Consider the following 25472-nt stretch of genomic DNA (forward strand, 5'->3'; position numbering starts at 1 on the left):
TTTGGATACCGATTAACCCTTTTGCAGAACACTACAGCTCTCACAAGAGTCCATCACAGATATCTCCTTTACAATGCTGTCAAAATCCAACCTTTGTCCAAATGACAAACACACTGGCAATTTGCCAGGACACAAGTCATAAAATTTGTGTAAAATGGGGAAGATTATAGCAGTCTTTAAAGAAACTGCAATTTCCCCATTTTCTAAAGTGTATTCCTGAAGCATGTACTCAGTTCAACTTGCAAAGGTACTACTAATGTGCTTTGCTTCTACCTCCACCCATTTATTTTAAATAAAAGGAATAAGTCTGAATCCTATCTATAAAATGTTTACATTTAACGTACAGGTAAACTGTGGAACAATAACAGGAATTCTCTCTCCATGGGCAAAATGTTTATTAACCACACTGCTCTTCAGAATACTGTTTCATATTAAACAACGGCCTGTGGTTTGTAATTTTTTTTATTTAAAGAAGTTAAGAAGCTTTCTCCTTTGGGAATCAATTTGATGTAGTATTTAAAAAAAAAAAAAGAAAGAAAAAACGATTTTCCATTTTTCTGTCTCTGCCTCATCTTTTCTCTCAACCACCTCCACAGCAGAACAATAAGAATGTGACTTAGCACAACTGTTTTATAGAGGCAATGAGTGTGACAGTGAGTCAGTTGCTCTTAAAGGAATTATTAAAAATGTACTATATCAACATTTAAGAGAACAATTTTCCTCAAATGGATTATTTTTAGGATTATGCATCCTTAAACTGGTTGTATCAGAAACAGAAGCATACCAATTAAACACAAACTATAAACACTTAAAAATACTGTTTTAAATGTTAGGTATTTATAAGCTGCAAGCTAAAAATACTTTCTTTAGAAATCCAATCTTGAAGGAATTGCTTGAAACATACTACTGGGAAAAATATCTAGCCAGAATTATACGCTAAAAATGAATTTTGAGACCTTGAAAAACCAACCAATTCGTCTCCAGTCAAAAGGTTTATCCTACTCACTACCAGTGCTGTAAATTTACACAGAATTTGGAGGAGGCTGACATTATTATTATTATTATTATTATTTATTATTATTGAGGGTAAAATTAAAATAGAGAGAGAGAGAAGAGTTTCAGTATTAATAGACAAGGGACATGGAATGAAATACTACGCATCTTTTAGAGCAGTGGTTCTTAACCTGGGGTGCACACACCCCCTGGGGGTGCAAGATGCCCTTTCTGGGGGTGCGAGACATGCCAGATTTTTTAGAAAGTAAATCATCGAAAACACAAATTAAGCACAGGCATGTAAGAACAACCTCTTTGTTTCATCAAACCTATGTATTTATTAACATTATACATTTTGTAACAATAACTGTAAAATACAAACTAAAAATATATCTCTGTTTAAACAACTGACTGACTTCAACAATTTTTGATAAGGGTTGTGAGAACATATTTTGAGAACCCAAGGGGTGCAGGCTATCTTAAAGATTAAGAACCACTGTTTTAGTGGCAAATCCTGCACAGGGCACTCCTGCGTCAAAAGACATTAAGCAGTTTAACTGTGCACTGACAGCAGGATCTGAGGAACCTGCACAATCCCTGCTGTAGCACACTCCAGCTTTATGGAACACTGAAGATTGCTGTGATTAGGGGAGCATGGTGGCCAGTTATCAGTCACAACATCATGAGGGCAGGGAGAAGGAGGATGGAGACAAATATGCATGCAAGAGCATAGAGATTACCAAAAGATCAGCTTAAGAGAGGCTCTCTTTTTTTCCCACAGAGCAACGTATAGAGGTGAGGTGGATTCCTTCTTTTCCCCAAACTCTGCAGGAATTCTTAGTCAAACAGCTCTACTTCCTTACCAAATCTTAAACTCAAAACCCCAGCAGTCTCTTCTCCACCTTTGACTCACGCCTGTCCAGTTTAATATCAGCCTATATTTCTGACATCTGTTTATGGATTTCCAGTTCTCATCTTAAACCAGAGGTGGGCAAACTATGGCCCGCAGGCCACATCCAGCCTCTGGGACCTTCCTGGCCTGGGAGGCTCACCCCCGGCCCCTCCCCTGCTGTTCCCCCTCCGCCGCAGCCTCCGCTCACTGCGCCACCAGTACAATGCTCTGGGCGGCAAGCTCCTGGGGCAGTGCAGCTGCAAGAGCCTGGGCTGACCCAGTGCTCTGTGCTGCGCAATAGCGCGGCTGCTGTAGCACCGTCAGCCACCGGTGCTCCAGGCAGCTCGGTAAGGGGGGGGGGGGGGTTGGATAGAGGGCAGGGGAGTTCAAGGGGGTGGTCAGGGGCTGGGGGTATGGATAGGGGTTGGGGCGGTCAGAGGGCGGGAAACGGGGGGGGTTGAATGGGGGCAGTCAGGGGCAGAGGTTCCAGGGGCAGTCAGGGGACAGGGAGAAGAAATGGTTGGATGGGACTGGGGTTCTGGGGGGGCAATCAGGAATGAGAGGAGGGGTTGGATGGGGCAGTGGGGGGCAGTCAGGAGCAGGGGGTCCGGTGGTGGTCAGGGGACAGGGAGCGGTGGATGGGCCAGGAGTCTTGGGGGAGCCGTCAGGGAACAGGGGGGGTTGGATGGGGTAGGAGTCCCAGGGGGCCATCAGGGGGCTAGAAGCAGGGGGGGTCGGATAGGGGTTGGGGGCCAGGCCATACCTGGCTGTTTGGGGAGGCACAGCCTCCCCTAACCAGCCCTCCATACAATTTTGGAAACCCGACATGGCCCTCAGGCCAAAAAGTTTGCCCGCCCCTGTCTTAAACACAACTTGGCTAAACACTGAGCTCTTGATCTTTCCCCCTGAACTCTAACTCTATCACCATGGACACCACCATCCTCCCAGTCAGGCCCATAACTTGGGAGTCATCACTGGACCCACACATTCAGGCTATTTCTAAATTCTGCCACTTTTTCTTACACAGTATCTCTAAAATCCAGCTTTCTAACACAGCCAAAACTATCATTTAAGCCAGGGGTGGCCAACCTGAGCCTGAGAAGGAGACAGAGTTTACCAATGTACATTGCCAAAGAGCCACAGTAATACGTCAGCAGCTCCCCATGAGCTCCCCCAACCCCAGCTCCCAGCGCCTCCCACCCACTGGCAGTCCCACTGATCAGCACTGCCCCCTCCCTCCCCACACCTCTGGATCAGGTGTTTCGTGGCATGCAGGAGGCTTGGAGCACGAGTGGGAGGAGCGAGGGCATGGCAGGCTCAGGGGAGGGGGCGGGAAGGGGTGGAGTGCGGGCAGGGCCTGGGGCAGAGCCAGGGTTTGAGCAGTGAGCACCCCCCATTGGAAAGCTGGTGACTGTAGCTCCAGCCCCATAGTCGGTGCCTATACAAGGAGCCGCATATTAATGTCTGAAGAGCTGCATGTGGCTCTGGAGCCACAGGTTGGCCACCCCTGATCTAAACCCTCAGCATTTCACGTCTTGTTGCAACCATCTCTTTTATAGCCTTGATTACAGCAACCTTGCTCTCCTTATGTTTATTCACAATGCTGTTGCTAAATCATTGTTGCTCACCACTCTGACCACAGCCACCCACTCCTTAAGTCTATTCATTGGCTCCCCTCTTCACCTCCACATCAAACACAAAATTGTTTTTACATTTAAAGGTCCTTCACAATTTAGCCTCTAACAAACTAATCTAGTAGTTACCTTGACCACTACTTTCATTACATCAATATTCCCACCTTTCACCTCTTCTATGATGCCTACAAAACCAAGCATGCTGATCATGGCTAGACAAGCAAGAAACTGTGGCTATTCCTCTTTCCTTTTCCTACTCCCCTATAACCCATCATTATTAAAAAGAAAAATCCTACAATTTATATAACCAACAAAGCTGAGCCAATTCTTTACCATATCATTTACCTGTATGTTGTATCCCCATTCCCTACTTTTATCTATCAGTCTTTGGACTGTAAGCCCTTTAGGGCAAGAAATGTCTTTTTTTTCTATGTTTGTATGGTGCCCAATGCAAAGGAACCCCAATCCTGACTGCACATTTGGGCACTATGATAATTTAATAATAACTCTCCAGTGCAGAACCCAGATGTTCAGGCAAAATTCCAGGGCAAGGATTTGGCTCTCAGGCAGTTCACATTTCAGATTCTGAAGACTCAGGAAAACTATTAGAGGTGCTGGGAAACTGGAATTAATGATTCATGGGAAATTCCAAAATTAGAAAAAAACTGAAATGGAACAGAAAATTAAATTTTGAAATTTTCTGCAGAATGGGAATTCCAAAATTTTGTTTAGATACTTCATGTCCAGCAATCTGTACCTCTTTACTCCAGGGAACCTGAAGGCAAATCAGATGTCTGACTCTGAGCTGGAATTTAGGTAGGGTTTGCAAGATGGAACCAAAATCAATAGCTTACAAAGCAGTGGTGGGCAACCTGCGGTCCGTCGGGGTAATGAGCTGGCAGGCCGCCAGACCGTTTGTTTACATTTGCACGGCCGCCCACAGCTCCCAGTGGCTGCAGTTCGCCGTTCTGGCCAATGGGAGCTGCAGGAAGCAGCGTAGGCCTGGAAAGTTACTGAGAAACACTACTTGCAGTAGAACTCTCCTATCAAAAAGTGGGGGCTCAATCTCAGGCACAGTGGAGGTAGGGGTTTGACAGGGAGATGACTGTAGCCTTAGTTTATACTGGGGCTGAATTTCTGAAAATTAATTGCCACCACTCAGTTGAGGTTTATCAAGGACCTTCGATCAGCTGAGAACTGGGTGTATTAGAGCTCTGTCATGACCACCCATTCCCCTTCTTTCCCCTCTTCTGCTTCCTTTATACCAGGCAGTGGAGCTCTACTGAAGGAGGTGGTAGAGCTGATGCATGAGGCAAAAAATCACCTCTGACAACTTTGGACCAGCAGAAATACCCCCTTCCCAAGAGGAATTCTTCAGTGCAATCTCCACCTGCTTTAAGTTCACTTTATTGTGTTTTCAAAACATATGTGATATAGACCAAATTGTTGCTTTATAGATTTCCTCATGTGACAGGTTGAACCTTTCTCCCCAAAAAGTTGTTGTCCGCTGCTTGACTGCATGGCAATGTAGCAGGATGGTTTGGTCAGTTTGGGCCTCTGACCCCAGTCTTTCTTTCAGTTCAGTGTGTCCCAAGCCCTCTGGATGCGGTCCATGTTGGACCGGTTTCTTTGAGGGTAACCCCTTGTCCTGCCCTTCTTGGGGCCAGGCGCTAGGGGTGGGGTAGGGGGACCTGAGTCCTCCTGCTCCATTGGGTCCTGACAGTGTAATAGCTTGGGGTGGCGTGGCTCAGTCCACCCCACTCCCCCATTGATCCACACCACCCTGTTACAGATGGCAACAAAAGAGGTACAGTGTTGACAAAGTGCCTCAGGCCTCCAGTATTTTTACCACTCTGTCATCTATACCTGCTTTGAGCAGAGTAAGACAGCATAGTGGTAAAAACATCAGAACCACCAGCATCTATGGCAGGGCTGAACCATTGGTAGCAACAGTGGGAAACTTTAAGCAACAAAGCCTAGTATAGACACAGTCATACAGTCTTCCAGGATACACAGGACCCGATTTGCTAATGTCAAAAATAAGCACTAAGAAGTTGTTTAAAAAAACAAAAAATACCCCCCACCACAATTTCAGGCCATCCTAATACATAATGAAGAAGCAAAAAAGGCACAAGACCAATTTTTTCCACTAACAGGTCACCCTTAAGCTATAACCCTTTGCTTGTGGAAAAATTTGTATATTGAGACTATTTTATCCTTAAAATTCACAATTTCTGATAGGTCCTATCACAAAGTTTCTCTTAACCTTGTTCGTAAAATTAATCAGGACTGTATCATTTTCTAAGTACATTTTGTAAAAATTAGTGCTTAACTTTTTTCTTCCCCCTTAAAAAGAAATAAGCCCAATTTGCATTAGGACAATTTCCACAGTGAATCTGGCAAGCATATCTACCATCAATTTCAAAGAGGATTTCAATTCCATAATAATTCTAGAGAATATTTTTTTCCAGCATAAAGAGAACCAATAATTAAACTGATTTCAATTCTTGCAGCACACCTAGACTCAAAGGACCTTTATATATCACTAAGAAAATGAAAAATAACTAACATTAAGACTTTAAACTGCACAATAAATGGGATCCACAATTGTTCCTGCATATCTTAGCCATTTTTAAAACTGGCATTCAGCTACCCAAAGCTGAGCAATAACAGTTCTGTGACACCCTTAGATGTCTGGAGCTGCAAGTGTGCTACACTGACTGGCTCAGCATGTGTCTACCTTATGACTACCCATTATTCCCCATGAACGAAGAATTCCGAGTAAGGGCAGGTCATAAGCTTGTGCTGATTAAGTCCCTGCCCTTTGTACACATCACCCTTCACTATTACTGATTGGATGGTTTACCGAGGTCCTCACGTAGGCCTTGGAGGAGCACCGAGTAGATGGTCAAACTTAACTACCTAGATGTTAAAAGCAAATAGTTAACAGAGTCTAGAGGCAAAGTGCTGAAATATCCATCTGTACACAAGTAATACGTAGTTATATATTATGTACAGCAATTTTATATGCTGGCACTATATATGTGGATATAGGTGTGGAATTATACATGGATAGGTATAAAAATGGATGGTTCAAGATCTGTGTAGCTTCATCAGGCAATAGGAGTAAGGCTTGTACTGCATATGGAGCAGCATTATTGCATATTGGTGAATTCTATGCACTGGTATTAATATAATGTGTACAAATAACTGGTACAATCACAAGAATATAGGGGAGTCGTGCCCAACCTTTTCCTGTCACGCCCTCCCTTACCAGTAATGGAATCTGTCTGCACAGCCAAGGCTTCTTCAGCACAGGAACTTGGGCTGAAGGTGGAACTGGGGACAGAACTCGAGATTGGGGAGGAGCTGGGGCTAGAGGCAGAGCAGGCTTGAGGGCGGAGAGGGAATGAGGGCAGAGCTGCAGCTGGGGCCAGAGCTGGCCTGGGTGGGCGGGGGCAGAGTGACTCTGCAGCGGGGAGGGGGGGCGCAGCGGGGCTGGGTGGCACTCCCTCCCCACCGTCCATTGGGGCTGGCCCAGTCCCTGCCATGTGCCCCCCAAGAATGTTCCTCCATTCTCCCATAGGGGGTCACACTCCACACTTTGGGGACCACTGGCAAAGGCTATAATTTCTACAGAGAGAGATACGTCCCTGAGTGATTAATACGTTTGAAAAACACTTTGGTTTAGAGCTGATGTCACTTATCTAAAGCTCATTTTTACAATTTAAAATTGTAATTAAATTAAACAATTAAAATTGTTCGATTACACCTAACTTTTAATAGGGAAAATTTTACATTTCTTACTAATAGAATGCAACTGGAAAACTGCCTGATTATTCCATGAAAATATAAAATATTTTTTTCAACTTCAGTTAAAGAGTCACGTTAAACACTAGGGGACAAAAAATAATCCAAAAAGTATTCCAATTCCTAAAAGCCAGATTTAGAAATTGTCAGTCTTTTGTAGATGATCTGTTGAGGTCCCTTGCAATCCTACATTTCTATAACTCTAGGGTCAGCATGGCAGGCTATGGTCTCTGCACACAAGTAGCCTAGCTGCTCTCAATCGATCATGCCATCCCTGCAGCCCCACCATGTGGTATTAAAGGCCTTCTGATCTAAATGTATATATTTTCATATCCCTTTGACTACCCTCTTTGCCCCACAAAATATTAAAAGTGAATTTTGTCCCAAGACAATAACTCTCCCCTTGAGTGCTGGTATTTCCAAACTGCCAGCCAGATGAATACTTAAGACAGTGTTTGCTGAAGTATGAGATGACTTCTCCCACTCTCACTCTCCCCCCGCCTCAGGGGACAGCAAGGGGCAGAAGGGCAACCAAAGGGACATGGAAGATATATAAATTACGGTCAACAAACATATGGACAAGTGAGCCAGTGAATATAGTGTATTTGGACTTTCAGAAAGCCTTTGACAAGGTTGCTCACCAAAGACTCTAAAGCAAAGTATGCTGTCATTGTGAGGAAAATCCTCTCATGAATCAGTAACTGGTTAAAAGACAGGAAACAAAGGATTGGATGATATAGTGTCAGTTTTCAGAAGGGTGAGAGGGAAGTAGTGGTGTCCCACAGGGGTCTGTACTGGGACCAGTGCTGTTCAACGTATTCATAAATGACCTGGAAAAAGGGGCAAACAGTGAGGCAGCAAAATTTGCAAACAAAACTATATTGAATAATTTTATAAAGGCCAAAGCAGACTGCAAAGAGTTAAAAAGGCATCTCACTAAACTGGGTGACTGGGCAACAAAATGGCAGATGAAATTCAATGTACATTGGAAAACATATTCCCAGCTATACATACAAAATGATGTGGTCTAAATTAGCTGTTGCCACTCAAGAAAAAGATCTTGGAGTCATTGTGGATAGTTCTCTGGAAACATTCGCTCAATGTACAGGAGTAGTAAAAAAGTTAAGAGAATGTTAGGAACCATTAGGAAAGGGGTAAATAGTAAGACAGAAAATATCATAATGCCTCTATATAAATCCATGGTACACCCACATCTTGAATACAGGGTGCAGTTCTGGTTGCCCCATCTCAAAAAAGATATATTAGAATTGGAAAAGGTACAGAGAAGGGCAACAAAAATTATTAGGGGTATGGAACAGCTTCCATATGAGGAAAGATTAAGAAGACTGACTTTTCAGCTTGGAAAAGAGATGACGAAGAGGGGATATGATAGAGGTCTATAAAATCTTGACTGGTGTGGACAAAGTGAAGAAGGAAATTTATTTATTCCTTCATATAACACAAAAACAAGAGGTCACCCAATGAAATTAATAGGTAGCAGGTTTAAAACAAACAAAAGGAAGTGCTTCTTCACACAATGCACCATCAACTTGTGACACTCATTGCCAGGGGACATTGTGAAAGCCAAAACCATAGCACGGTTTTAAAAAAAAAAAAACTAGATAAGTTCATGGAGGATAGGTCGATCAATGGCTATTAGCCAGGATAGTCAGGGATACGACACCATGCTCAGAGTGTCCGTAGCCTCTGTGTGCCAGAAGCTGGGAGTGGACAACAAGGAATGGATCACTCAATGATTGCCTGTTCTGTTCATTCTCTCTGAAGCACCTGGCATTGATCACTGTCAGAAGACAGGCTACTGGACTAGATAGACCATTGGTCTGACCCAGTATGGCCATTCTTATGTTTTTAAGACCAGAAGACCTTTACCACCACATGGTGTGGCTGCAGGGATAGCATGATTGCACACAAGCAGTCTAGCTGCTCTCAGCCGGAGACAACAACCTGCCATGCTGACCTTAGAATCATAGAAATGTCTGACTGGAAGGGACCTTGATACGTCATCTAGTCCAGTCCCCTACACTGAGGTAAGACTAAGTATTATCTAGACCATCCCCGACATGTGTCTGTCTAATCTTAAAAACCTGCAATGATGGAGATTCCACAACCTCCCAAGGTAATTTGTTCCAGTGCTTAATCACCCTCACAATTAGGAAGTTTTTCCTGATGTCTAACCTAAATTTCCCTTGCTGAAATTTAAGCCCATTACTTCTTATACTATCCTCAGGACAATTTTTCACCCTCCTCTTTATAACAACCTTTTACGTACTTGAAGACTTATGTCCCTCAGTCTTCTCTTCTGCACACTAAATCCAATTTTTTCCAATCTTTCCTCATAGGACCATATTGTCTCACTGTTTGTTGCCTAGTACTCCCAGTCAATCTATCTGGATTCCATCTATTGTCTCTTGACTTATATTGCAATTGCAAGCTCTTTGAGGCAGGGACTATCTTTTTATTCTGTTTGTATTGTGCCTAGCGCAATGGGGTACTGGTCCATGACCAAAGCTCCTGGGTGCTACAATAAAACACAAATTGTAACTAATAATAATTTCATTTTCTTGAAGGGAGACCCAGCTTTCAAAAGTCTGTAAAGCCCTGGCTTTAAAACATGATATATTATGAAAATAAAAATTCATAGTAGGCCAAATACCCGTCTAGTATAACTCCATTCACTTCAATTATGCTACACTAGGAATTAACTTAGTGCACTATGCCTGCACTGGGGGTGTCTGAATGGCTCTGCTCAAGGGCCTCATTATTTCCCCCAATAAGACTCTTCAGGCTCCAGTACAATGAATAGTTTCTGAAAGTCATCACCTTCTAATGGCTGTTTGGAGACCTATACAAAATGACTTGATTGACTTATTGAATGTTTATTGCTTTAGCAGTTGGGCTGAATTGGTCTTATTCCAATTTCTAAGAACCAGATGTTTACATCACAAAAAACACTACTGCAATTAGCATTAATTGTCCCATTGGCTTTAACAAGAGTTTATACATGTTTCCAGGGTAAGCACCTGTCTACTCTTGCTGGCAGTCTCAGAAGAGAAGCAGAGAATTAAATCATTCTGGAAAGCAAGACATCCCTCAGCTCACTTCCAGGTCATGATCTGAGGCCTGGTCTACACTGGGGGGGGGGCCGGCATAGCAGGGGAGTGAGCTAAGTCGGTCTAAGTTACGCAACTTCAGCTATGAAAATAGCATAGCTGAAGTTGACATACTTAGAGCTACTTACTGCGGTGTCTTCACTGCGGTAGGTCGACTGCCGACAGTCCCCCGTCGACCCCGCGTATGCTTCTTGCTCCGGTGGAGTACCGGAGTCGACGGGAGAGCGCTCGGCGGTCGATTTATCACATCTTCGCTAGACTTAAGAAAAGTCTGCAGCATCCAGAGAGTTAAAGTATCAAGCAACAATCAGATATTTAATAACTCTAAAAAGATATCTAACGATTTCAAATGCAGAAAGAAACAACGGGAATTCATTTTCCAAACAGCTTTTTCCTATTTTTCTCTGTCCTTTTAAAAAAAAAAATTTTTTTTAAAAGTCCAGACTCAGAAAAGACTGCACCAAGGGGGCGGGGGGGGAGGGAGGGGAAAGAGGAGCTTCTGGGTCTGGTCTCCTATAAATCAGTGCTGTGGGAGTTCTGATATAACAGCAGAGGAACATGGTCATTCACAGCTTCCATATAGATATACCCCTGTACACTGAAGTGATTACATTTCATGCTCCCAGAAGTCTGCTGATGCTTTGGAAGTAATTGTAAGATCATAAATTCAGCATTGTGACTTCACTGCACAAAACTAGGAAGAGAAAAGTGGAAAATGTTCTTGTTTACACATGCAGTCTAGGTAATTTAGCCAAAATGCCAACAAAAATAAACCACCTATGAAAAAATGTGAAAGTGTTATACCAATAAATTAAAAACCAGCAGGATCTTATTAAAGGGAAAAAGGCAAAATACCACATTTATTGTGAATACAGAAAGAATCATAGTAAGCAGTTAGTTATAGCTATAACATTCCATTCAATCTCATATTTCTTCACACATTCATTCATATACACACACACACACACACACACACACAGGTTCTGCAAGGTTGTTATCATAGTTACCAGCCTTAGAGTTGCTCATGCCAAGCCACTGGCCAGGTGGCCTGGACATGAGGAGGGAGCAGGGCCTTGTCAGATGCTCATCTGATGCTCCTGGAAGTTGGTTTGCAGAATCAGACCCCAAAGTTCTCACTTTTTAAGAGTCTATTTTTATAGGAATTTCTTCCTATGCCAGTCTATGGGAATTGCTTCATCATGCTGTTGCTGAATCAATCAGCAGATAGCACATTCCTGACGGCTCCAAGAAGTTATCTTGTTCTTTGGTTCTCCCATTCTTGAGGCTGTTGGGTGGATTCCAGTCTGCCCTCCGGGGGTCCTCTGGTTATTTCCACTTGACGCCTTCTTCAGCCGATGGACACTGGATTCTTAGGCTGGCACCTCCCTGATCATTCAGTTGTTATCCACACCAAGCATCCGTCCACATACATCCTCTATCTCTATTTTAATCACAATTGTTAATACAACAAAAGGGCGGGGAGTCTCTGGGTGCTGTTTCTGTTGTTAGAGTATTGCTTTGAGTCTCTGTGAATTGCTTTGAGAACAGATTCTGTCTTAGAATGTACTAACGCAATTAGCAGCTTGCAAGTTTCACATACAGAGGGAGAGAAACAGTACCAAAAACCAAGAGACCTCTTAATTAGTAATACCCTGGAATTTAAACTATGGGGAATCAAACTCATTTGTGATTTTAATACAGAACTTCTTTAATATGATCCAACATAATCCCCCTTTTGACACTAAGATTTATAATCGTCAGTGTCACTTTCTATGTAGCCAATTCAAGAGAAGGTACTGTGAGGCAATTTGAGTTTGTGATTCCAATTCATGCCACATACATGATCCTAGTGATGTATCTTTACTACAAGGTTCTGGGGCAACAGGCAAGGTGAGGCACACCCACTTTTGAGGAGTCCATTCGGTACAACCTCTAGTGTCCAATAGCTTCCCTCCCTCCCCAGCCCACTGGCTCGAGGTCCAGGGTAGCCAGAAGGATCCCACGTGTAATATGGGGAGTGGGCTAACCTTCAATACCTTTGCCTCCAGGGACTGTTGGTGTGCAATTTTGACAACAATTTCTCCCATTAACAAGTCTGGTTTTACAATACTGGAAACATATTGCATCCATTCATATTGATAAGTGTCAAACAATGATCTCTTTCTTTGTTTTAACAAATGCATCAAACCCTTAATATTTCCCAATATGACCCAGAACATTTCGTGTTCCAAAGTAGCTAGTGCAAGTATCTGCATTTCAGTGCATCCCATAGCTATGGCTGTGTGGTTTCCTATTTCTAATATTTTTTTTTTCTTATGCATAAGCCATGTGGTAGTATTAAGCCATTGCCAAAGATTCCATCGGGCTTTTAGGTTACCCAGACCAATTTGGACCAAGTCTACATTGGCATGTACTTGTTTTTGTCAGGCTGTCCTGTAGCTGGGTCAGAGAGCTTAATTTATTTTTAAGTACCTGCAGGTCTTTAGTATTTTTTTTTTTTTTTTAAACACACAACAGTGCTAGCAACAAGACAAAACATAGAACACAAAACACAATTTCTATTGTGACAGTAGATTCATGGTATTGGGTTGCTTTTCAGCTGGCATCAGCTTTTCCTGATTTTCTGAAAGACAAAAAGAACATGTTTCTACCCCTTTTTGGGGTGGCAGATTATTGCTTAAAATATTTCTTTTACAAATACCCTTGCTGATTGCAGGCAAAACAGAGGAATTGCCCCCGTATTTTCCTGTTTTTGTTCTATAGGCAGGCCAGGTTTCAATGGCTTTTATCTTTTAAGGGTTATGGGGAAATTATCCCACTGTTTAGTCATTAAATCCCTGAGTTTTCCTTCTTATACAGAAGACCAAGTTTATAATGTTTTTCCTGCTGTGTTAAGCTTCAAGTTTTATTTACAGGTAATAACTGAGAAGCATCATTACCATACGACCTTAAAGGGTTTTTCCAAAAATCATACACACTATATGTTGTTACAGGGATACTTATTATCATTAAATTTATTAAAATTATCTTGTTATCCCATGTCTTTTATTTAGACAATTTGTTTGCTGACCAGGTGTGTCCTTTATCTGCAGCTCCTTTGTGCTGCTAGTTCTTTCCTTCCTTTATCATTTAGGTAATTTGCATTTTCACAGACACTTCCTGCTTTTGGATTTAAAGCCATCAGCAGCTCAGAGACTCTATCTTAAAAGGGACACAATCAACTTTCACCAGAGTTTTGATTACTTTTAACTTCTGCTTCCAAAACACACAGCAATCTGAAAAAGAAAACCCAACCTATTGTGGCTCCCTTTGGAGCCCTAATAGCATTTTAATTAAGTAGCATGGTACGTTTGCATTTCTTTTGCCCCTTCTACAATATACCCTGCGCATGTTCTGGGGCAAATGCACATTCCTTCCATAGTTTAACTTCTATAACATTATCCATATCAATTTTTACATAAGGTGTAACTATTTCTTTTTTTTTTGCTTACAGAGTTTTCATGTACCTTTATCAAAGTGACAGTCTGATTACTCAGAGCCATTTTAAGACTCAGTGTTTCTAACATTGCTTCTTTTTGTTTTGTGCACCTCACCCCTGCTGTTGCTTCAGAGGGCCACTGTCTTTTTTAAATTTCGTATTTATTTTTTTTACTACAGCTCTCATCTGCTATTTTGTTACAAAATCAAACAAACAAACAAAAACCAACCAAACAAACAAAAATAATCCAATTTTTTTTCTATTCTCCAGATTTTGACTGCCCTGCTGCAGCCACAACTTAAAAACATTTTAAATTTTGTAAAGCATTGAGTTACCTTTTAAGGGTTAAATGCCAAATCCCAAAGCCAAACAGCACTAATTACCTGTGTCTAGCAAAAAGGTCTGTCAGTTTTGCAACTTTGAATTAAAGAGTCAAATGGATTTTTAGTGGCATTATTTAAAACAAAAACAAAACCAACTGGTCCTTAGAACTTTACATATTTACACACACACAGATAGATACATACACATTTTCTTTTCTTTAACATCCCTTCCACGTTGCTCTGTTTTTTTACATCTTACATTCCCTTTATACATTTGAGGCAGTTAAGTTCCAATAGAACCCCCTTATGTTCTTTTAGCAAATTTGACTAAATTGTCCAGTCAAATGATTTTAATCAGTTTCTTTTGCCTGGCTAATTTACAGACATTCCTTTGGAAAAGGGCCCATTTTTCCCTCAGAATGGCTGCAAAGAAACCAAGAATGCTCTTTCTCTAACACTTTTTTTTTTCCTTTTTAACATTTTCACAAAGTTTAGCTGCTTAATTCCCTCCAGCCTCTGCAGAGTTAACTTTTTTTTTTTTACTCTTTCTCTTTGTAATTATGCCTGGGGGTGCCATACATAGGACCTTCTCCCCCTTTACCTGCCTCCCTCCAGCCTCTGCAGAGTTAACTTTTTCACTCTTTTTGTATTCCTGGAGTGCCTCTTTCACTATTTTCAGCTGGCTTTGGGTATTTGTAGCCAGCACCTTCCAATTGTCTGCTCCCTTTTCCGTTTGTGCCTTTTCCTCTTTACATGAAGACAAGCGGAGGGAAGAATCCTTACATGCCTCCCACAACAACCAAATTGCTGCTGCATCTCTTTTGGCAGCACTAGAAGGTTTGTATATGAGGATATACTGAGCCAATCTATCCTCTAGGTCCGAAATAGTGCAGAGATCAGCTAGGGCTTGTTTAGTCCAAGGACTGTGCCCAAATTTTTGAAGGTTTTGTTTAAAAGGTGTAATTTCTTTAACAAAAGGTGAGGTTGGAGTTCCTTCTGACTCCATTCCTCCCTCTGGTACTGGCTTACCCTGTTTTCTTTTAAACATCTTAACATGGATATTTCAATCTCTTTGTCACTGCTGGTATTACTTAGCAAGTGACACAGCCTAGATTCTGAAATCATAGCTTAATCTATGCGTTTTTCCCCTGCTACCTTCCCGGAGGCCAGCAGGTCCCCTGCTACCTTCCCGGAGGCCAGCAGGTCTGGTTAACCTATTTCTCCCTGCTACCTTCTCGGAGGCCAGCCGGTCCGGTTAACCTGTTCTTCCCTGCTACCTTCTCGGAGGCCAGCAGGTCCCCTGCTACCTTCTCGGAGGCCAGCAGGTCTGGTTTAATCTGTTTTCCCTGCTACCTTCTCGGAGGCCAGCAGGTCTAGTTTAATCTGTTCTTCCCTGCTACCTTCTTGGAGGCCAGCAGGTCCCCTGCTACCTTCTCGGAGGCCAGCAGGTCTGGTTTAATCTGTTTTTCCTGCTACCTTCTCGGAGGCCAGCAGGTCCCCTGCTACCTTCTCGGAGGCCAGCAGGTCTGGTTAACCTAATAGAAATGCCTAGCTCACTAGAGCTGGCGGTGTGCACACCAATATTTACAATAACTGAGGTTTTTTACCAATATTCCCCCTTTCGCAATTCTCCACCAAAATGTTATACCAATAAATTAAAAACCAGCAGGATCTTATTAAAGGGAAAAAGGCAAAATACCACATTTATTGTGAATACAGAAAGAATCATAGTAAGCAGTTAGTTATAGCTATAACATTCCATTCAATCTCATATTTCTTCACACATTCATTCATATACACACACACACACACACACACACACAGGTTCTGCAAGGTTGTTATCATAGTTACCAGCCTTAGAGTTGCTCATGCCAAGCCACTGGCCAGGTGGCCTGGACATGAGGAGGGAGCAGGGCCTTGTCAGATGCTCATCTGATGCTCCTGGAAGTTGGTTTGCAGAATCAGACCCCAAAGTTCTCACTTTTTAAGAGTCTATTTTTATAGGAATTTCTTCCTATGCCAGTCTATGGGAATTGCTTCATCATGCTGTTGCTGAATCAATCAGCAGATAGCACATTCCTGACGGCTCCAAGAAGTTATCTTGTTCTTTGGTTCTCCCATTCTTGAGGCTGTTGGGTGGATTCCAGTCTGCCCTCCGGGGGTCCTCTGGTTATTTCCACTTGACGCCTTCTTCAGCCGATGGACACTGGATTCTTAGGCTGGCACCTCCCTGATCATTCAGTTGTTATCCACACCAAGCATCCGTCCACATACATCCTCTATCTCTATTTTAATCACAATTGTTAATACAACAAAAGGGCGGGGAGTCTCTGGGTGCTGTTTCTGTTGTTAGAGTATTGCTTTGAGTCTCTGTGAATTGCTTTGAGAACAGATTCTGTCTTAGAATGTACTAACGCAATTAGCAGCTTGCAAGTTTCACATACAGAGGGAGAGAAACAGTACCAAAAACCAAGAGACCTCTTAATTAGTAATACCCTGGAATTTAAACTATGGGGAATCAAACTCATTTGTGATTTTAATACAGAACTTCTTTAATATGATCCAACAAAAGGGGCACATGAACTCTATTCTCATCTCTGCCACTTACTAAATGATTTGTCCAGTCACACATTCCCCCTGTCTGTGCCTCAGTTTATCCGTTTGTTAAATGAATATAATACTTTCCTACTTCAGCATGTTGTGAAAATTGTGTGTAACACACAATCTTTCAGTTGGAAGTTCTGATATAATATCAAATTGTTTATAAATAAATGGATTTATTTTACCATATGTGAAAAAAATAACTATTTGGACAGATTTAATTTTCCATTGGGCTTAACTCATTTTTATTCTCTTTGGAGAAATACTACTAAGCGGGACTTTCACGGGTATTCAAAATTCAGATTCTCTCCCCGCCATGTTCATGTAAGATTGCATTTTTCTAAAAAGTAATTTTTCCTAGAAAATTCTAATACTAAGAATATTACCTTTCTCAGTTTGGAGGTTGGAATCCTTCCTGCATTAGGGATGTATTTACAAAAGTAATGTAATGATACCAAGTTTTTGAGAGAGAGTGAGAAACTGAGTTCCATAGAGCTATGTCTTCCTAGGTTTTATTGAGCACTGAACAGTCATATTTTGGCCTGTCAGCCTCGACAACATCTCTTTGATCAGCAACTGATTATCAAGGAAAATCAGTACTTTGAGCATTATCATGAGATACAGTATTGTAACTCAAACAAGCCATAGACTGAGATTTTTTTTCTTCAAGTATTTAGTTATACTGGAAAGAGAGAGAAATCATTTTTGAACATTAGGAAAAGTAATATCTTATTTGTTGTTTTGTTGGAGGGGGAAGGCTGAGGAGACAAATCAAAATAGGTTTTCTTTTTGTTTTCTTTAATCTACCAAACTGAAAAAAAAAATGCAGATTTTCTATTAGTGCTTCTTCCAGCAGACTGCCCACAATTAATCCATCTTTCATTTTCTTTTCTCTTTGCTTTTCATTTATCCATCCTTTGCAAGCTCCTGTCTTCTCTTCTGTCAGATATTATGATTTCTTTATTTTTAAAGGCCTGGTCCATACTTAAAACTTAGGTCAACATAGCTACAGTGCTCAGGGTTGTGAAAAATCTACACCCCTGAATGCCATACCTATGCCAACCTAACACGCAGTGTAGATGCAACTAGATCCACTGAAGAATGCTTTCATCAACCTCACTACCTTTGCACAGGGAGGTAGTGTTCCCACAGTGACAGAAAAACCTCTTCCATTGCTGTAAGATGTGCCTCCACTATAAGGTTATGTCAGCACAGCTACAGTGTCACAGATGCCGCTATAGTTCAGATAATATAGACATGACCAAAGAACTAAAGCAGCCATTGATAAAACTGGTCATATTCAAATGTCTTTATGATTTTCTTTTTGGTCAACTCAATCATTTAGCCTATTTTAAAAGCATCAGCCAAAAAAAAAAAAGGGTGGGAGGGGGAGAAGAAGAAACAGCAAGATCAGCTGAGATCCAGCTACACAGGAATTACATTCTAAATTTGTACACAGTGACATGAAACTGATAAAAACACTTCAAAATTAATATTCCACGTTTGGGGCCTGTTTTTTAGTGACACACACACCAAATGAGATCTGAGACTTCTAACACAAACTGTTAACATAATTAGGAAAACAACTGCTTAAAAGGGATTTATTTTCTTGCTGATGTGGGGTTTACTCCTATTAAAGTTAATACCTTTATATCCAAGACACTTGGTAAAGGGAGCCGGTATACACACTATAGTTCAGTTTTGTACCTCACCATACAGCTCAATGTGAGTCCAGAACAGACCCACAACAAGCTGTACAAGCCTAAAAATCCACGGTCACATGATAGCTCAATATGACTTGCTGCCACATAAACCAAGTCAAAAGCAGCATATGTAAGAAAACAAAATACCATGATGCCTATCTTTAAGGCTGAAAGACAGTGAATTAATATACTGGCTAAAGTATTTGTTATATATTTGCTATCTAAAATCTCCATTTAACTAAGATTGTCAGCTAATGAAGTTGCCTGTCTGTATAACTATAGAGGGTTGAGCATGCCATTTGCCTTCAGAACAAAAGAGTGATATGTTTAGAAGACTGTGTACTACCTGGCCTTGCATTTTTATATAAACCTCTTTTATGTAAAAATATATATTTGCCCAATAGCATTGTGCTTGCTTTGTTAACTACAGGATCTGGTACTGGAATGGTTCCATTTTTGAAGGTGCTTGAAGGTAGATATAGCCAGCATATATCATAGTTAACAGCAGCAGTCTGGATGGTCTCGGGAGGAAAAAGTGCCACAAATACAAAATGCCATGTCACATTTGCACTTATTAGTCAGGCAAGCTCTGTGGAGTCAATGTCCCGAAGAAGTAAATCTGCCAGTGGGATTGGAAAAATATATGCTACCCCTACTAGATTTAGGGCTAGTTTCCAGAACAAAACCAAACGGGTTTTTAAAAGCAAATACATACTTTAGCACCTCCATAACTGCATTTTCAAAAGTGCTGACCCCTCTGCAGCTTTCATGGTCCAGCTCTGATTAACAGTGATGGCACTATCCATCACAGGGTCAGAAAGATACAACAACAGTTTACATTCTGTTCACATTCTGAAGGTTTTCTTGACAATCACAAACGTTGGATTTTATTTTTTCCCCAAAATGAAAGCTTAAATTCTGTAGACTTTGGCAGCACTTGCTCAGGAAAGATTACTACTTGGTACAAGTGAGTACATTTTTTCTAGTGCTGCTTCCAAATATGAACTTCTGCAGCACTATCTTTGAGTCCAGACAGCACCAGTGCCTCTGCTGTTGCTCAGGGCTTTTCTAAGCTGCAGCAGAGTAAAAGCCACAACACTAATTAATTTTGTTGCTACTTACTCTTGAGTAGAAGAAAAACTGACAGATATTATATCAATTTCATTCTGCTGATGGCTGGGAAAGCTGAACAGCAACAGAGGCAGGCAATGGAGCAATTCACAGATAAGGAAAGACATCCCTCAAAGAAACAAAGAAAAAAGGATGCTGAGAAGGGCAAAGTAGCAGACACACCATAGACATTTTTCTCCTTTCCAGCAATCAGAGCGGAATGGAAGGGGGAGCTTCAAATATGAGTCACATACTAGCCAGAAGCTCACTGGTACAAAATACTGAGCCTCTGAAGATGTCTTCAATTTGAACTCCCAGTTCAAGGAAACATATTCAGGCTAGCTCTCAGTGAGCTAGTGCACTAAAAATAGAACACAGCCACAGCAGTGTGAGCAGTGGCAGAGGCTATCACTTCAAGTATGTACCTAGCACCTCTGATGGGCACATACTTTGGACAGCTAGCCCTTCCCACCACTAATACTATTGAAGCTACACTATTTTTAGCATGCTAGCTTGATCAGAGCTAGCACAAGTACATCTCCTGGAGCTGGAAATCATACCCCCAGCTCAAAGGGTAGACACAACCTGAGAAGCAACTAGCCATAGCTTCCTAATGGAACTCAAGCTCTCTCCCCATTCCCAATAGTTGCGAGTAAGAGCTGAGTTTCTTACTAGTCATTTGGACCTGGATCTCACTGGCGCTGATACAAAAGATTTTGTAGGGATGTATCTCCTTTGATTAGCAAGTGAATCCTTCAAGCTGGACATGAAAAAAATCAATTAAATTAATTTAGGAAGCTTCCCAACAGATTTTTTTCCAAAAGTAGATAAACATTGACTCACTTTAGAAGACAAAGCAAACAGAGATCCAGAAGAGCAAAATAAAGGAGTCATTCAGAGTCATTCTACACTTGCTATTATAGGAAGAGTATTCTGCAAAAAGATCACGTAACCTTTCCCATATTTGAGAATGACTCCAGCCTCTCCACTATCCCATTTTCCAGCCAAAAACAAGGCTTATTTTAAAGTTGGGTGCACTGATCACACCTTCAAAAGCACCTTTCACAGTGCTTAATTTGTGCCAGGGCTTGCAAGTGTTGAGCCCGGCACCTCTTGCCTTGGCAGTTCGTAGCCCTGGCACCTCTGGGCTTGCTGCATCATTTATGAAGCCCCAGCACCTTTCATTACAAATTACGCACTGATCTTTCCAGTACCATATCCTATACTCTGTCCATAATTTCTTTCCAATTGAACAATATACCATTTTAATACAGGATATTTGCTGCATAAAAACCAATTTTATAGCCACGTTCATTTAAAAGACGAAATGTGTTGATTGTAAGAACATGGATCTGGAATATTGCATGGTCCCCGATATAAAGCATCAATGACATAAACAGCACCCATTTTTAAGACTGTTGTATTTCATATTTTTCCTCTACTCAGAACTTCCTGTTTACAACAGGTAGGGTGACCAAATGTCCCGATTTTATAGGGACAGTCCCGATTTTGGGGTCTTTTTCTTATATAGGCTATTACCCCCCCACCCCCATCCCAATTTTTCACATTTGTTGTCTGGTCACCCTAACAGGACATACGTGTCACTGAAGACAATTCCCAGATACTAAAACCAAACCAATACATCAGTAGATAGATACAAGCAAATATTCACTTGGGCTCTAGAATTATTGCACAATTTACCAAATTAATACACAGTATGACCGCTCCATTGCACTTCATTGTATACTGACTAACTTGTGAAGGAAACTCACAGCAGTTAAATATCCAACAGAACTAGCTGATAATTAGCAAAATGGACAATGTGCACCGTTAACTTCTTCTTAAATGAGAATTTAGTTTTAAACCATAAGCTTAAAATAAAAAATTAGCTCCTCCAACCTTTCTCAAGTTTTAATTGTAATAAGTGACTTCGTTATTAATCACAGTTAGTTTATATGAGGGACTAATGGAAGCTTAAATGGTGGTCAGCAGGCACCCCTTCAATGTCACATTATTATTTAATCACCTTCTTTTGTCAATGTGACAGTTTTCATTTCCCTGGAGCCGGGTCTCTAAATTGAGGACGGCTCTTAGGCAGGATTCAAATGCAACCCCCTTTCCACCAGTCATGCAAGGAAAGTGGGAGAGAATCACCCGACTTCCAGTCCTGTACCCACTTTACTGGGCCACTGCAATGACCCTGGCACAGCAGCCTCTTTCGCCCAACAAGCGTTTTGCTCACAACACTTCGCGCGGGGGGGGGGCCAGGAACAGCACCAAGAGGGGTTACGGCCCATCCTGTCCAGGGGAATGACAACGCCCACGCCGTGCCCCACAGGGCTGCCCCCAACACAGCCGTGATGCCCAAACCGCGCGCGGCGGGGGCGCCCTGCACTCGGCGGCGATGGGAACGGCCCAGGAGGCCGAGGCCACCTGGGCTGAAGGGAGGACCGCCACCGGGCAGGCGGCCGCACCTGGTAGGCCTTCTGGAGGCCGCTCTACTGCGGAGGGCGGACCACCACCAGCTCCCGAGGCCGAAGAAGGAGGGCGGGGGCAGAGAGGCTGCTTGGGCGGGGCCTTCCCCGGTCGCAGGCACAGAAGACCCCCCCCCCGCCCGGTCCCGGCCCCGGCCGCTGCCTCACCCGCTCTCCGAGACGCTGCTCGCGGCTCCCTTCGGGGGCACAGCCGCGCCCCGAACAGGCGACGGATGGATGGCGGGGGCTGGCGCCGCCGCTTCAGGGGCCCCACTGCGGCCGTTCCCACCAGCTCCCACCGCATCGGAGGCGGGGGGGACCCGGGGCTCTGGGAGCGGCGGGAGATCGGCTCCTCCCGCGGACTCAGCGCCAGGGAGGGCCCGGGGGCCGCTGCTTTCGCCTCATCCCGCTTTTGCCTCCACCGGCCTGCCCGAGCGCCGTCTCCTAGCAACGGCGCCCGGCCCCGCTTGAGCTCGCGCCCACTCTGCCCACTGCTGCCGGCGCGAGTCTCCGAGCGAAGCCCGCGCGCTCCCGCCACTCACCGAAGCCTGCGCGCGAGCCACTTCTTAGTGCTTCGGGGGCTGGAGGGCTGCATGCGTGCAGCGGCAGTGCAGCCCGTCTCCGGGGAGCACGCCGCATGCTTGAACGCTGCATTGAACGCATGTGCCCGCTCTGAGATAGCAAAACGTTCACTGCCATTTCCATCCATTTATCGTCAGCGTGCAAAATGTGCGCCAGAGGTCTGCAGGTCACACCTTTGCGGAGCATGCGACAGCCGTTTAGGCGTCTCTGCTGTGCTCTTCACCTTGGTAGATGAGCACCTCACAAAATTAGGTGTACATAATGTATCTCTTGAAGATAGAAGCGCTTATACTGCAAAAGGTACATTATACTACATGTGCCCCCTAAAGTCCGTCTCCAGCATGCATGCATCAGGTTGTGCAAAACAGCACGAAGTATGCATGAATCGTGAAGTATACCTACGTTGTGGAGCACACATGGGCATTGGATGCTGTCCTTGTTTTTTCTGCTGCACTTTTCATATCTCTATTATCCGGCATTAGGCCAACAGTTTGGGATTTATCAAATGAGACACACATCTCCTGCATTGAGTTGAGTTGAGAACCTGCGTCATCTATATGGGTTTCCATGGAACTGTCAACAACCTATGCAGGACACTGCAAGGCAGCTCTTAATAGCAGAATTCATTGTGAAGGGCACCTGAAATGCTAAGGTCAGGAACACTGGAGGGCACCCTTGGGGTCACCATTGTGCATCAGCTTTTTTCTGATACAGTACATCAGAGTGTGCCAAGAGTACCATGACACATGCACAAGCATTCAAGGCAGGTCAGATGCTAGACCCTGTAGTCAAGTATCTGGTGGGTTCCAATAATCATTCCTACACACAGATTACTCAAAAGGATGATTTACTAGGGCTCGCAGAAAATGTTGCAAATACCCCAGGTTCACAAGATTAATAAGTTACAATTAAATATCCAAAAGATAGTTAGGGCTCATCAGGCCTAGTACCTGGATGCCCCAGTGACACAACTCCTGTGATTTTATCACAAGTCTCATGCTATTGGGTGTTTTTTTTAAAGCCCCAGCTCCAAGGGTTATGTTATTTCATGAGAGTCTCAGCTTTTCTTTAAAAAGTAGTTTTTAGACTTACTGTGAAGAAAAGTTTGAAAATTTGATCCAAGTGTATTCTAAAGATTCAAAAACCAAAAGACATATAAAAATAACCATATTTTATTTTTTTACTCTCATGATTTTTGTGGGGGGCCTGGCATGATTTTTGAACCTTAGGGGTGGCAATACTGCAATCCATTCCTCTGCTTGAGGTATTTACGTTTGCTGCAGTCCCTGGCCAGGGTTCAGTCCTGCAGTATGTCTCCTTGGGAGCCCTTCTGCATTGTTCTTCCATCCAGACATAGCAGAGGCCCTACAACTCCTGGCACTCTGCTCCAAACTCCTTGCAACTCCCCAGAATGCTCCCCCTCTGCTGACCAATGTAGAGAGAAAGAGCAGCAGATTCACTCCTTAATAGACTCATGCTGTCCTCTGCTGACTTATGACTTCCAGAGGATTCATCACACTGGGAGAAGCAAGAGGAGGGCTCCCAGAAATGCTTAAGACATAAGCATGAGGAGTATCCAAGTACCAAGGCCAGAAGGCCAGACAGAAGTTTGGAGACATTTCAACACAATTCTTTTAAAAAATAAAATTTTATTTTTCATCACTGATGCTATTTTTGGTTTTTGTTTGTTTATTTTTTGCATTTCATTCTGCTTGGACAGGGCCACCAGACTGATCAGTTTCACTTTCAGGTTCTGCACCAGCATGAGGCTTTTGTTTCTGAGTCTCCAAACTTTCCAACACTGCAGGGAAAGGTTGAAATCCAAACAAAAGACTATGCTTATTTGTTTTAATTTCTGGAGGGTTCATATGGGACAGAGGTCTCCAGAGCTCCAAATACTGGGGTATATTTCCTCTTGATTTCATCACTTATTGTAATCTCCATGCTGATGAGATAATATTGATATTATTTATTTCATCTCAGATCTCAACGTGGTTTATAAAGGAAGGTAATAATTATTCCAGTTTTACAGATGGGGAAATGGCACCACAGAGAGGTAAAGTCACTTACCCAAAGTCTCATAAGGCAGGTCACCTGCACAGTTGGAAACAGAATCCAGGTCTGACTCCCAGTCCTGTGCCCTATCAACTGAATCATGCTACCTCCCATTTTAAGCCTCAGGCATCCCTTTTCCATCCGTAGGAAAATAGGAATTGCTGTGGCTTTTCTAACTTTTTTTTTTAATTGAAGTATCGGGATGTACAAAACAGCATCACAAATTAAAGTTTATTTACAACAGTGTGTGAAGTGAGATGAGTTCAACTTTATTGACATGGCTATAGAGCACACTTCAATAATTTATTAGAGAAATTCTATGGTGAGTCATATTGTATTTCTCCTATCCTGTATTGATCTGCCCTTGCTAAGGCTATTTTACAACTTGGTTCACTGAAGGAGAAAAGCAAAGCAGCTACGTTGTGGTCCCCAGGCCAATGTGAAAAATGTAACTAAAACATCTACATTTTCTTAATATATTTATAAGATGTGTTGCACACAAATTTTTAATGTCAAAATGGGGACCAAAGCCTTATGAATCTGATTCCTTCTCCCATTAGAGTTATACCCCATGAATTAACTCGGTTCAATAAGTTCTGTGAGTATAGCAGATAATGGTGAGTCAGGAGATACAGGGTCTATTCCTGGCTATACCACAAACTTGTCATGTCAGTTGGGCAAATCTC

General features: G+C 42.6%; 1 protein-coding gene across 7 annotated transcripts in view; it reads right to left on the minus strand.

Annotated features, from left to right (window-relative positions):
• The window catches only part of ZC3H12B (zinc finger CCCH-type containing 12B), a 105157-nt gene extending 82294 nt beyond the window's left edge, over positions 1 to 22863 (minus strand). For 4 of the 7 annotated variants that reach the window (XM_074962396.1, XM_074962395.1, XM_074962389.1 and 1 more), the window contains exon 1: positions 22318 to 22636. The gene's annotated coding sequence lies outside the window, so the exon portion shown is untranslated. Of the gene's footprint in view, positions 1 to 11467; positions 16941 to 22317; positions 22637 to 22691 lie in introns of those variants that run through there. The other 3 variants (XM_074962394.1, XM_074962393.1, XM_074962392.1) reach the window with 2 other exon arrangements.
• Positions 22864 to 25472: the final 2609 nt, after the last annotated feature.

The sequence above is a fragment of the Natator depressus genome, chromosome 9 (assembly GCF_965152275.1).
Source record: "Natator depressus isolate rNatDep1 chromosome 9, rNatDep2.hap1, whole genome shotgun sequence".
Classification (NCBI taxonomy): domain Eukaryota; kingdom Metazoa; phylum Chordata; order Testudines; family Cheloniidae; genus Natator; species Natator depressus.